Source organism: Suncus etruscus, chromosome 3, assembly GCF_024139225.1.
Source record: "Suncus etruscus isolate mSunEtr1 chromosome 3, mSunEtr1.pri.cur, whole genome shotgun sequence".
NCBI lineage: Eukaryota > Metazoa > Chordata > Mammalia > Eulipotyphla > Soricidae > Suncus > Suncus etruscus.
Window position 1 is genome coordinate 148,886,506 of NC_064850.1, and position 10,861 is coordinate 148,897,366.

Genomic DNA, 10,861 nt, shown 5'->3' on the forward strand with positions numbered 1-10,861 from the left:
AGTGGGTTGATGTTGGCTCCTGGCAGCTCCTATCTCATCCAGACTCTCCATAATCTCCCTCTCCACCTTGTAGCTATTACCCTCAAGCCTCACTATCAGTTGAACTTCTCTTGGGAGCAGATATGCCCAAGACTCTCTACGTTCAAAGCCAGTGATCATTTTTTACCTTCCACTTATAGACAGGCTGGTTATTCTTCTCTTCCAGGCATCCTGTCCCTACTTTGTTTATGGCCACCATCCTTTCAGATTCTGCTCCTCAGCTCTCTTACACAGAACTGCCAGCAGCATGCCCTGTCTGACTTTCTTCAGTAAACCCTAAGACATGGGATTGAGGAGTCAGGAGCGCTGATATGTCCCATTTGTAAAGGGAACTTTTGACTGCAAACACACATACGCTTATCCCCCTATGCAGTCCTCGAGACAGGAGAATTACACTTCTAGTAAAGTTCCAGATAGTCTCACATTGCATGGAAGCATAAGCATTAGGGGAACAAATAACTCCTCAGTTTTATTCTGCTTTTCCTTCCTGTCTGAAAGAAGTTTTCTGAAAACAACTTGACCTTTTTTTAATGACTTCAGTTCTTTTCCAGGAGAGGTACGAGGTAAATTCCAAACCAAGGCCAAGAAGAGCCTGAGAAATGCTGAGAGGGATGCTACAGGGAATTCTGAAATGTTTCCTCTGCTTCCCTCTGCTTCTCCATCCCACCCTGCAGTACAATCAGAGCAGCAAAAGATGAGGAAGTCCCAAACACCATGATGACATCGGTGATAGAGCAGGTGGCCAACTCCAAACAAATGGGTGTTAAAAGCTCATTGGTATCAGGGCTGGAACAATAGCATAGTGGGTAGGATATTTGCCTAGCAAACAGCTTACTTGGGTTCAATCCCTGACATCCCATATGGTTTCCCGAGCTTGACAGGAGTAAATTCTAATTCAGATCTAGGAATAATTTCTGAGTAGCACCAGAGAGTACTCAGCAAAGCCACTGTAGCCATAGGAGACAGAGCATCTTAAGGGCTAAGTGAAATAAGTCAGACTAAGAAAATCAGATATTGGATAACTCTGCTATGTGTGTAAGAGTGCACTATTTGTGGAATATAGACTAATAAAACAAGGGAATGCAGAGTATCAGAGGGAGGAATACTGTACCTTGGGTTATAGAACTGTGAATAGGAAAGGAAAGAAACTGGAGGGGATTGAAGGGATGAAAGGAAAAGTAGAAAAAGGTGGACAGGAGATGACGGATTGGAGGCAGGAGCCTCATACATATTGGTGAGGTAGAAGGGTAGTGTTATTTTATATATTGGAACCACAGAACCCACAAATATGAAAACACAAGAATCCAAACTACAACAATCAAATTGAAACATGTACCTATCAAGGAGGCAGGCTAGGTGGTATGAGGGAAACTGGAGACAGTGGTGAAGGAAAGTTAACATGTGTGCTGGAATTGGTGTTGGAACATTGTATGCCTGAAACTCAACTATAATAACTTTGTAAATCACGGTGATTTTTTCCATGTCCCCCCATTCACAATACAAACCAGGCAAAGGGCCTGGGCTGAGGTGTATATGGGGTACATTTACTGTACCTCCTCTTTCTATACAGTCAGTGTAAAGAACACAGTCTGTGGTAAGCATTGGGAGGCCGAATCATGGTGATTTTATAAAAAGAAAAAGAAAACACACAGAGCAGGTGAGCAGGGACTACTCAAATGTAAATTTAGGCCTTAGGGCCACTACATGTGCTGAGCCTGAGCCTGAGCCTGGCCTTCCCCCATAAGTCTGAGGACCCCCAAGTCATTTCCAGTCTGTTTGAAGACAGATACATGTGCATCTGACCAACAGAAAGGTTGTAAATCTCAGTGAGTATTGCAGAAAGGTGAGGAGGCACTGTGCTGGAAAGTGTGACCTGCATAAAGATTGCAGGAGGAGGTGCTGGAGAGATAGTACAGTGGGCAGGGTTGACCCACAGCTAAGTTGTGTCTGACCTCCAGCACCATATATGGTTCCCTGAATCCACCAAAAATGATGATGCCTAAGCAAGAACCAGGAGTAAGCTCTGAGCACTGTTGGGTGTAGCTCCCAAACTAAAACAGTTACAAAAGCCTGAAAATGAATGCAGAGCCCTTACTGTGCCCTCACTTAGAATCCACTGCTCCTTCCCGGAAGTGCAGGGTCTGCTGATCCCTGCTCTCTAGCTTCTGTACCTCCTGTTCAGGGCCTTTCCCTCTGGGTCCAAGGTCACAGTAGCCTGCATCAGCTGTTGTGGCCTCCTGATTTCTGAGGGATTTTCCTGTGTCACATAATTCATGTGCATGTACCATCTCCACCCAGGGTTCATGAATAACCACAAACATGCCATTTTGCTAGGTAAGGTCTCAGTGCACAAGGCCTTGGCTTCCATCCCTGGCACCCATGTGGCAGCTACAAACAAGATCCTTAAGAGAAAAATGATCTACTTGTACTTCATGTTTTCAGGAAGCTGACCTTTTTGTACTCGATTCCAGGATATCCTTGGCCAGGGTGACAGACACCCTCTGTGGTGAGAGCTTATTAGGACCTCAACCTGCTACTCATACTCATGGGTGCTTCCTCCAGGGTTTCTCCTCAGTTTCTCCTCCTGAGCAGTGATGTCTGGTTAGAAAAGAGAGCAGAGGTATAGTCTGGGGATAAAGACAGACATGGATATCTGAGTGTCTACACTGTCAATGAGGATAGACCCAGGAATGGTGTTTCTCCTCCTAAGAGAAGCTGGGAGAGGTGACTCAGTGAGAACTGTAGACATCCCCACTGTCCCTACTGTACTTATCAAAGGCCTAGAAGCTTTTGAGAGTATAGGTCTAGGGCAGCCACTCTGCAGACACTGTCCTGTCCTTGCCATCCTCAATCCAGGGCCATTACCAAGGCCACCCTTGCCTGACTTGAGCCATCATATTCCAAGATGGCCCAGGTATTTTCCTTCAAAGTCCTCTTCAGCCTTTCCGAACATCTTTCCTGGACATCTTTCCTCACTTAGTATAATTCTTGGAGCAGAGGTGAAAGGGTCTTGTGCTACCTGCCACACCCCTAGCTCTACCCACTGGCCCTTGACCCTTGCAGGCCTCAGCACCCCAATCCACCCCAGGCTCTTCACCAGAGTGGTAACCATAGTAGGACAGGCCTATAAACCTCACACCACCATCTGATCAAGAAAGATTCCTCTTGAAGTGTCCAGAAATAAACTGGCGAGGAAAAGACAGAACCAATGCAGGAGAGCATGTGATTCTCTAACCCAAGGATGAAGCAGAAAAACAGAGGTCACTGGGATAGGTGACAGCTATTCTTGGCACTAGATATCCTGTTTGCTCTGAGTGGGAAAAGGATTTCTTGTTTGTTTGTTTGTTTGTTTTTGGGCCACACCCATGTGATGTTCAGGGGTTACTCCTGACTAAGTGCTCAGAAATTGCCCCTGGCTTGGGGAGACCATATGGGATGCCAGGGGATCGAACCGTGGTCCTTCCTTGGCTAGCGCTTGCAAGGCAGACACCTTACCTCTAGTGCCACCTCACTGGCCCCGGAAAAAGGATTTTTAAAGCCTGAGCTGAACCAAGTTTTGAAGCCTGAAGTGTTGGGGAGACAGCCTTTAAATGCAATGAAAATATCTTCACAGGATTTTCCCAGGAGGAGCTGCTGCCGCCCTGTCTGAGGGCCTGGCTTGTGACTTTTAGTGCATTAAGGTGACCGGGGAGAATTTAGTGGGCACAGATGGTGACAGAACCCCTGAATTCTTCTCAGAGTTCCTGAATGCAGTATCCCTGTCTGTATATTTCTCCCAAACCTCAGCCCTTTTTGTGCGTTGGTTGTTTGGGCTGCAAGGAAGGACGCTGTTACAGATCTTTAAATAGCAGATCCAAGGCTGAGTTTCATTCCATCCATCAAACACGGCTGCAGAGCCATGACCTAATTTTAGCTGCTTATCAATTCCCTGGTGCCTGTTAGTTGATGTAACTTTGATCTTCTGATGTTAGATGACTTTTGTGCTGAATATAGCTAGAATTTCATATGAATCACTTGGATAGGTGCCCAGCTGAGCTCAAGTGTGTGTGTGTGTGTGTGTGTGTGTGTGTGTGTGTGTGTGACAGAGAGAGAGAGAGACAGAGAGAGAGAAAGACAGAGAGAGACAGAGAGATAGACAGAGACAGAGAGGCAGAGAGACAGAGAGAGAGAGAGAGAGAGAGAGAGAGAGAGAGAGAGAGAGAGAGAGAGAGAGAATAACTCAGATTCAGATGCCGATATGGTAATAAAAGTTTAGGCTTCTTTTGGGGCCAGAGTGGTGGTGCGGAGTGGTAAGGTGTCTGCCTTGCCGGTGCTAGCCTAGGACGGACTTTGGTTCAATCCTCTGACATCCCATATGGTTCCCCAAGCCAGTAGGGATTTCTGAGCGCATTGCCAGGAGTAATCTCTGAGTGTCACCTAATGTGTTCCAAAAAAACAAACAAACAAAATCTAGGCTTCTTTTATTTCTGGAGTCATTAATTTTCCATGATAGGCATTTTGAAGCAAAATATCCTTGTCTCTTGTTTTACTCCTCTCCAAATTCTGCAGTTCTTTTGGGAAATACATGCAAAGGGAATGATGCCTTAGTCCTGCCAAGAGCTAATGAATGTGTCAATAATTGCGAGACATTTTAAATGAATGTTTTCTAATCAAAGCTTAGAAAGCTTTTCAAAGAGCTTCAGGCAGGGTCACTGGGCCTCTTCACATGAGATCAGGGATCCTCTGGCTAGCCCTCCTCTGCTCTAATTTTCCAGAATAATAGATAACAATGTCATCTTTTTGGGGAATTGGAGGTTCCTTTTTATCACATGGACTGTTTGGAAAGAACCCCTGCCTCATAGGTTCATTCCTGGTTGATATGCTTAGGAGCATATCTGAGTTTGTATGCAAGTGGGGGAGCCTATGTATGCACATGTGCACATGTGTGTAAGCACTTAAGTGTACATGCATATATACATGTGCTTCTACTTGGCATACTTGGTGTTGTTTCTCACCATGAATGCATTATAAACTTCACTGCTCTGTGTGTCTTCTGAGGCTGCAGATGAGCTTGAAGGAGGAGGGCTGGTCCAGGGTCTGAAATGGGTAAAATGGTTTAAAAATGGGTTCCCATGCTGCCTGCCCAGGTTGGGGCCAAGAGCATCTCTCACTTCTCATTTCTCCCAGGCTTCAATCCCCCAACTGGCTTCTAACCAACCAATTTCACCTAGACTGTAAAGAAATCTTTTTTTTTTTTTTTTTTTTTTTTTTGGTTTTTGGGCCACACCCGGCGGTGCTCAGAGATTACTCCTGGTTGTCTGCTCAGAAATAGCTCCTGGCAGGCACGGGGGACCATATGGGACACCGGGATTCGAACCAACCACCTTAGGTCCTGGATCGGCTGCTTGCAAGGCAAGCACCACTGTGCTATCTCTCCGGGCCTTGTAAAGAAATCTTGAATCTTGATTGTCTATTCTCACTTGAGAATAGGGGAGCTGTTAGTGTCTTTGCTGCTTTATTTCCATTTGTTTCTGGGCACTGTGGTTTATGGCACTGCTAATAGGAGAGTTTCCAGCATTATATGTTCCAAGATGAAACCCACACCAGAATTCCAGCTCCCTCCACCACTCTCACCATGTCCTTTCCTCACCTTGTCCTTGTCATCTTCTCTATGGGCTGTACAAGGGAGAGGGGGGGAGGGGGAGGGAGAGGGAGAAGGGGAGGGGGAGAGGGAGAGAGAGAGGGGGAAGGGGAGGGAGAGGGAGAGGGGGAGGAGGAGAGGGAGAGAGTATATTCTTTATCTGATTCTCACTAGCTTCCCCCAGCACCTTCCATCTAGCACCTTCCATGTATCAGGAATCTGCAGAATTTTATGAAATGAGCCGACTCATTTCTTCTGTGTATAGACTATAGATTCTTTATCAATATAGTTTAATTCTCCCTGTTTCCAAGGGAAGCGCTGTACCTGACCTCCATAGTTAAGGATAGAAACCCAAAATGAGAATGCCAGCTGAATATAGAGGCTATGGAAAATTGGCAGCAGAGAAGAATTTGTTTCTTTAAAAATGTTTTAAGACACAATATTTTTAAAATTAATATTTTTATTGGGGCCAGAGCAGTGGCGCAAGGGTAAGGCATCTGTCTTGCTCAAACTAGCCTAGGAGGGACCTAGGTTTGATTCCCCGGCATCCCATATGGTCCCCCAAGCCAAGAGCGATTTCTGCGTGCATAGCCAGGAGTAAACCCTGAGGATCATTGGGTGTGGCCCAAAATCCCCGCTTCCCCTCCCCCGCCAAAAAAAATCTTTATTTAAGCACCATGATTACAAACATGATTGTAGTTTGGTTTCAGTCATAAAAAGAATACCTCTCTTCACCAGTGCAACAGTCCTACCACCAATGCTCCCATCTCCTTCCTCCTCCACTCCCCTGCCTGTATTCAAGACAGGCATTCTACTTCTCTTACTCATTAATATTGTCATGATAGTTGTTAGTGTAGTTATTTCTCTAACTGCATTCACCATTCTTTGTGGTGAGGTTCATATCATCAGTCAGTCCTTCTGACCCTCATCTCATATTGTCTCTGGGCATTATTCTAATAATATTTTTATCTTTCTTAAAACCCATAGGTAAGTGAGACTATTCTGTGTATCTCTCTCCCTCTGACTTATTTCACTCAGCATAATAGTTTCCAAGTCCATCCATGTATAAGAAAATTTCATGACTTCATCTCTCCCGACAGCTGCATAATATTCCATTGTGTATATGTACCACAGTTTCTTTAGCCATTCATCAGTTGAAAGACACCTTAGCTGACTATTGTAAATAATGCTGCAATGAATATGGGTGTGAGGAAGGGATTTTTGTATTGTATTTTTGTGTTCCTAGGGTATATCCCCAGAGTGGTATAGCTGGATCATATGGGAGCTCAATTTTCATTTTATTTTTGTCCTGGCAGCACTCAGGGGTTACTCCTGGCTTTCTGCTCAGAAATTGCTCCTGACAGACATGGGGGACCATATGGGATGCTAGTATTTGAAACACCATTTGCATGGCAAATGCCCTACTACTGTGCTATCTCTCTGGCTCTGTCAATTTCTAGTTTTTTTGAGGAATCTCCATATTGTTTTCTATAAAGGCTGGACTAGACAGCATTCCCAGCAGCAGTGAATGAGAGTTTCTTTCTTTCTGCAACCCCACCAGCACTGATTGTTCTTGTTCTTTGTGATGTGAGGCATGAGATGGTGCCTCATTTTTGTTTTGATTTGCATCTCCCCGATGATGAGTTATGTGGAGCATTTTTTCACGTACCTCTGGGCAATTGTATTTCTTCTTTGAGAAATTGCAAGACACAAGATACTTTTTAAAGTTATTTATACAAAGTTATTTAGGCATAAACTACTTTAGCACCAATCCCACAACTTCCTTCCACCAATGTCCTCACTTACCTTCCCTCCCCTAGCCTGCCTTCTTGACAGGAACATTGTTACGTTTAGTTGGATCTCATGCTTTCAGTTTTGTGAGCTCTGTGATTTGGCATATAGTTATATCAACCTTTGTACCACCAATATGTCTGAGGCTCTCAATCTCTACCTTTTTATTTCTTGTCTTCCTCCTCTTACTTCCTCCCTTGATTTCTTACTTCCTTGATTTCTTGCTCTCTTGATTCCTCTGTGTTTGTCTCCTCCTGTTTTCAGGGTTAAGGGTAATTTAAGTATCCCCTTTTAAGATTGTGCATCCCCTCACCCAGTTATAAATAAGATCTTCCTGTATTTATCCTTCTTTTGAATTACTTTGCTTAACATAATACTCTCTAGTGCCATCCAAGTTACAGTGAATTGCATGATTTCATCTTTTTTACAACTGCATAGTATCTTTATGATTCACTTGTTAATCATTGGACACTTGGGTTGATTCTATCTTAGCTAGTGTACTTTATGCTTTAATAAATAATAGTGCATGTATGTATTTTTTGAAAGAATGTTTTGTGACTTGAGGGCAGCAGATACCCAGAAGAGGGATTTCTGAGTCTTATGAGAGCTCAATTCAGTGGTAAAATATTTTTTTGTTTGTTTGTTTGTTTTATGAACCACATCAATGGTTTAGGACTTACTCTTTGCTCTGTGCTCAGGAACCACTTTTGGCAGACTTGAGGAACTATTTGGGTTGCTGGGTATCAAACCTGATTGGCTGTATAAAGGCAAATACACTACTCTCTATAATAATACTCTAGCCCCAATGTAGTAAAATACTTCTGAATGTCCAGTGATCCTAAAATAAATGTACTCAGGTGTGGTGAACCTGAGTATCTCTAGAGGTGTTTCTGATGTGCTTTTTCTTGGCAAAAGGGGGTTGTGAATGGGAAAATTTAAACATCTGTGGCCTAGTCTTGAATTTGTACAATATCACACAGGGTGAAGTGCAAAGAATTTTGCAGGCAGTGGAGGTATGTGTGTGTGTGTGTGTGTGTGTGTGTGTGTGTGTGTGTGTGTTGGTACCCCAGCAGTTCTGGGAGGACCAGAAATACTCAGATGTAGGTTTGACAGTGTTTTGGTGCTCAGACCCAGTGATGCTGAGGGATGGGATTATTTGATTGGTATAAGGGGTCATAAGATCTTTAGAAGAATATTTTCTTCAAATAGAGATAATCAGGGGTCTGAGTATGTGGCTCATTGGCAAAGTAATTGCCTGGAATCTATGAATCTCTTGATTGAATTTCTGGCCCTGGAATCCTAAACAAATGAATACTAAAAGAGAATCAGATGTTGAATTAGAATAAAATGCATAGGAAGAAATAAAATATGCCCTTTGAGTGTGCAAACCAGCTTTTAGGCAGCTGGAAAACTTGAGAGGCCAGTCGCTGAACCACATATAGCTCTGTCCTGAACAAATCCTGAGACCAGTATTATTGGGGATGGAGAGCAGGCACTTTGGAACCAAAATTAAGAATACCAGGAACTCATATCTCTAGCACAGGTCATGGACTCTCAAAAATGACTCATCTAAAGGGAAGATGGAATATAGGGTGAAAATTGACTTCAATGCACCATTTCCAAAGGGAACAGGGATTTCCCTGTTAGACCCCCCACTTGCCCCCAGGACCCCCAACTTTCTCTCCTAGGGAGATAAGTTGTTGGACCAGACACCTCTGTACTGGGCCCTAAGAATGGGGACTTGGAGATATTCACAAACAGAAAGGTCATTCAGCTCCTTTTCATATTTTGAGGAATTAGTAGCCAATTATATATAGCTAAGAATAGTTTAAGCCTCTTAGCACTAATGAACACTGTTAATTAAGATAGAAGCTAATTAAGGTTAATTAAGGTAATGACTTACCTTATTTTCCTCCTTTCTCCCAGAAGAATCCCTCGGTTTGTCCCTCTGAGAAATATGCTCCAGGTTTTCTACCTGAATCTATATTCTTGGAATTCTTTGATCACAAATAAATGTACTTGGCTTTCTGGATTTAGGTTGGCAGGAATCTGAATCAGCCCAGGCTGAAGTGATAGAGCAAATATGACCAATTTTAGAAGGCACCAAGCCTCTTCTTCACAGTGTGATCTAAGAAAAAAAAAATTGTTCTTCTGAGGAAACTGAGCACCGGAAGGGAGCCCTGTCCTACTCTTCTCTGTCTTTCCTGAACTCTGGAAGCTCTCCTCAGAGCCCTGGGAAGCGAACCCCAAAGAAACTACATTCGGGAGCTACCCAGCGAGCCAGTGAGTGAGTGAGAAATGGCTGCAGGTGGGGGTTTCCAGGCAGAGTGCTGATTGCTCTACCTGCAGAGTCTCCACCGGGCTGTGCTTCTTCTGAGGAACTGAGCACCGGAAGGGAGCCCTGTCCTACCCTTCTCTGTCTTTCCTGAACTCTGGAAGCTCTCCTCAGAGCCCTGGGAAGCGAACCCCAAAGAAACTACATTCGGAAGCTACCCAGCGAGCCAGTGACTCTCCTCAGAGTCCTGGGAAGTGAACCCCAAAAATACAGCATTCTGAAGCTGCCCAGCGAGCGAGTGAAAACTACGCCTGACCAGTGGGGCCCGACTGTGAAAAACTGTGAGTGCTGCCTGTGTGTGTCTCTCTGCTATCCTGTTGCGTGAACCTCCTGAGAGTGGGCTGAAAAGAGGCTCCAGAAGGCACTTAGCTCCACTTCGCTATGCAGCCGTGCGCTCTTTCTAAAAAAAGAACACCATCACAAGAAGAAAAAAACCACACTAAGAACTGTGCTGGATCACAGAAGCAAGAATTTCTCTCCAGACTGTCTTCTCTGCTGCATGATTGGGCCTAAGATTTGATCCTGGGTGAGGCTTCATCCACGGAGGACTCCCCTACCTTGGAGGCAAGTCGGCCCATCCAGAAAGGGCGGAACCAGAGAAGTGTGTTGCCTGCATCATATAACCAATGAATACCACCACAACACGTAGAAAAACCCACAATACAAGTGTGACAATGGGGAAACAACGCAGGCCAGCATCAGACATAGAGAATGAAGATGACAATTCTGATGACCAGTTAACGACCAACCAACTAATCAATCTCTCAGATAAGGACTTTAGAGTAGCAATATGGAATATACTCAAAGAACTCAAAGAAACCATGAATAGAATAGAACAGAACACTAATAAGAATCAAGAAAATATGAAGACAGAAATCACAAAACTCCAAACTGAAATAACAGGTCAAATAACAGGCCTGAAAAAATCAGTAAACGAAGTGAATGACAAAATGGATAAGCTCTGGGACAGGGTATCAGAAGCTGAGAATAGACTTGGTGCTGTGGAAGATGAGATACATAACAATTCCATACAACAGGAGAGATTGGAAAAAAAACTTAAAACAAATGAACAGACA

At 44.0% G+C, this 10,861-nt stretch overlaps 1 non-coding gene across 1 annotated transcript; it reads right to left on the reverse strand.

Moving 5' to 3' along the window:
• Positions 1 to 1,517: 1,517 nt before the first annotated feature.
• On the reverse strand, positions 1,518 to 1,650 carry LOC126005055 (small nucleolar RNA SNORA51). The gene has a single exon (XR_007494237.1). It is a non-coding gene; the product is annotated as a small nucleolar RNA SNORA51 (small nucleolar RNA).
• Positions 1,651 to 10,861: the final 9,211 nt, after the last annotated feature.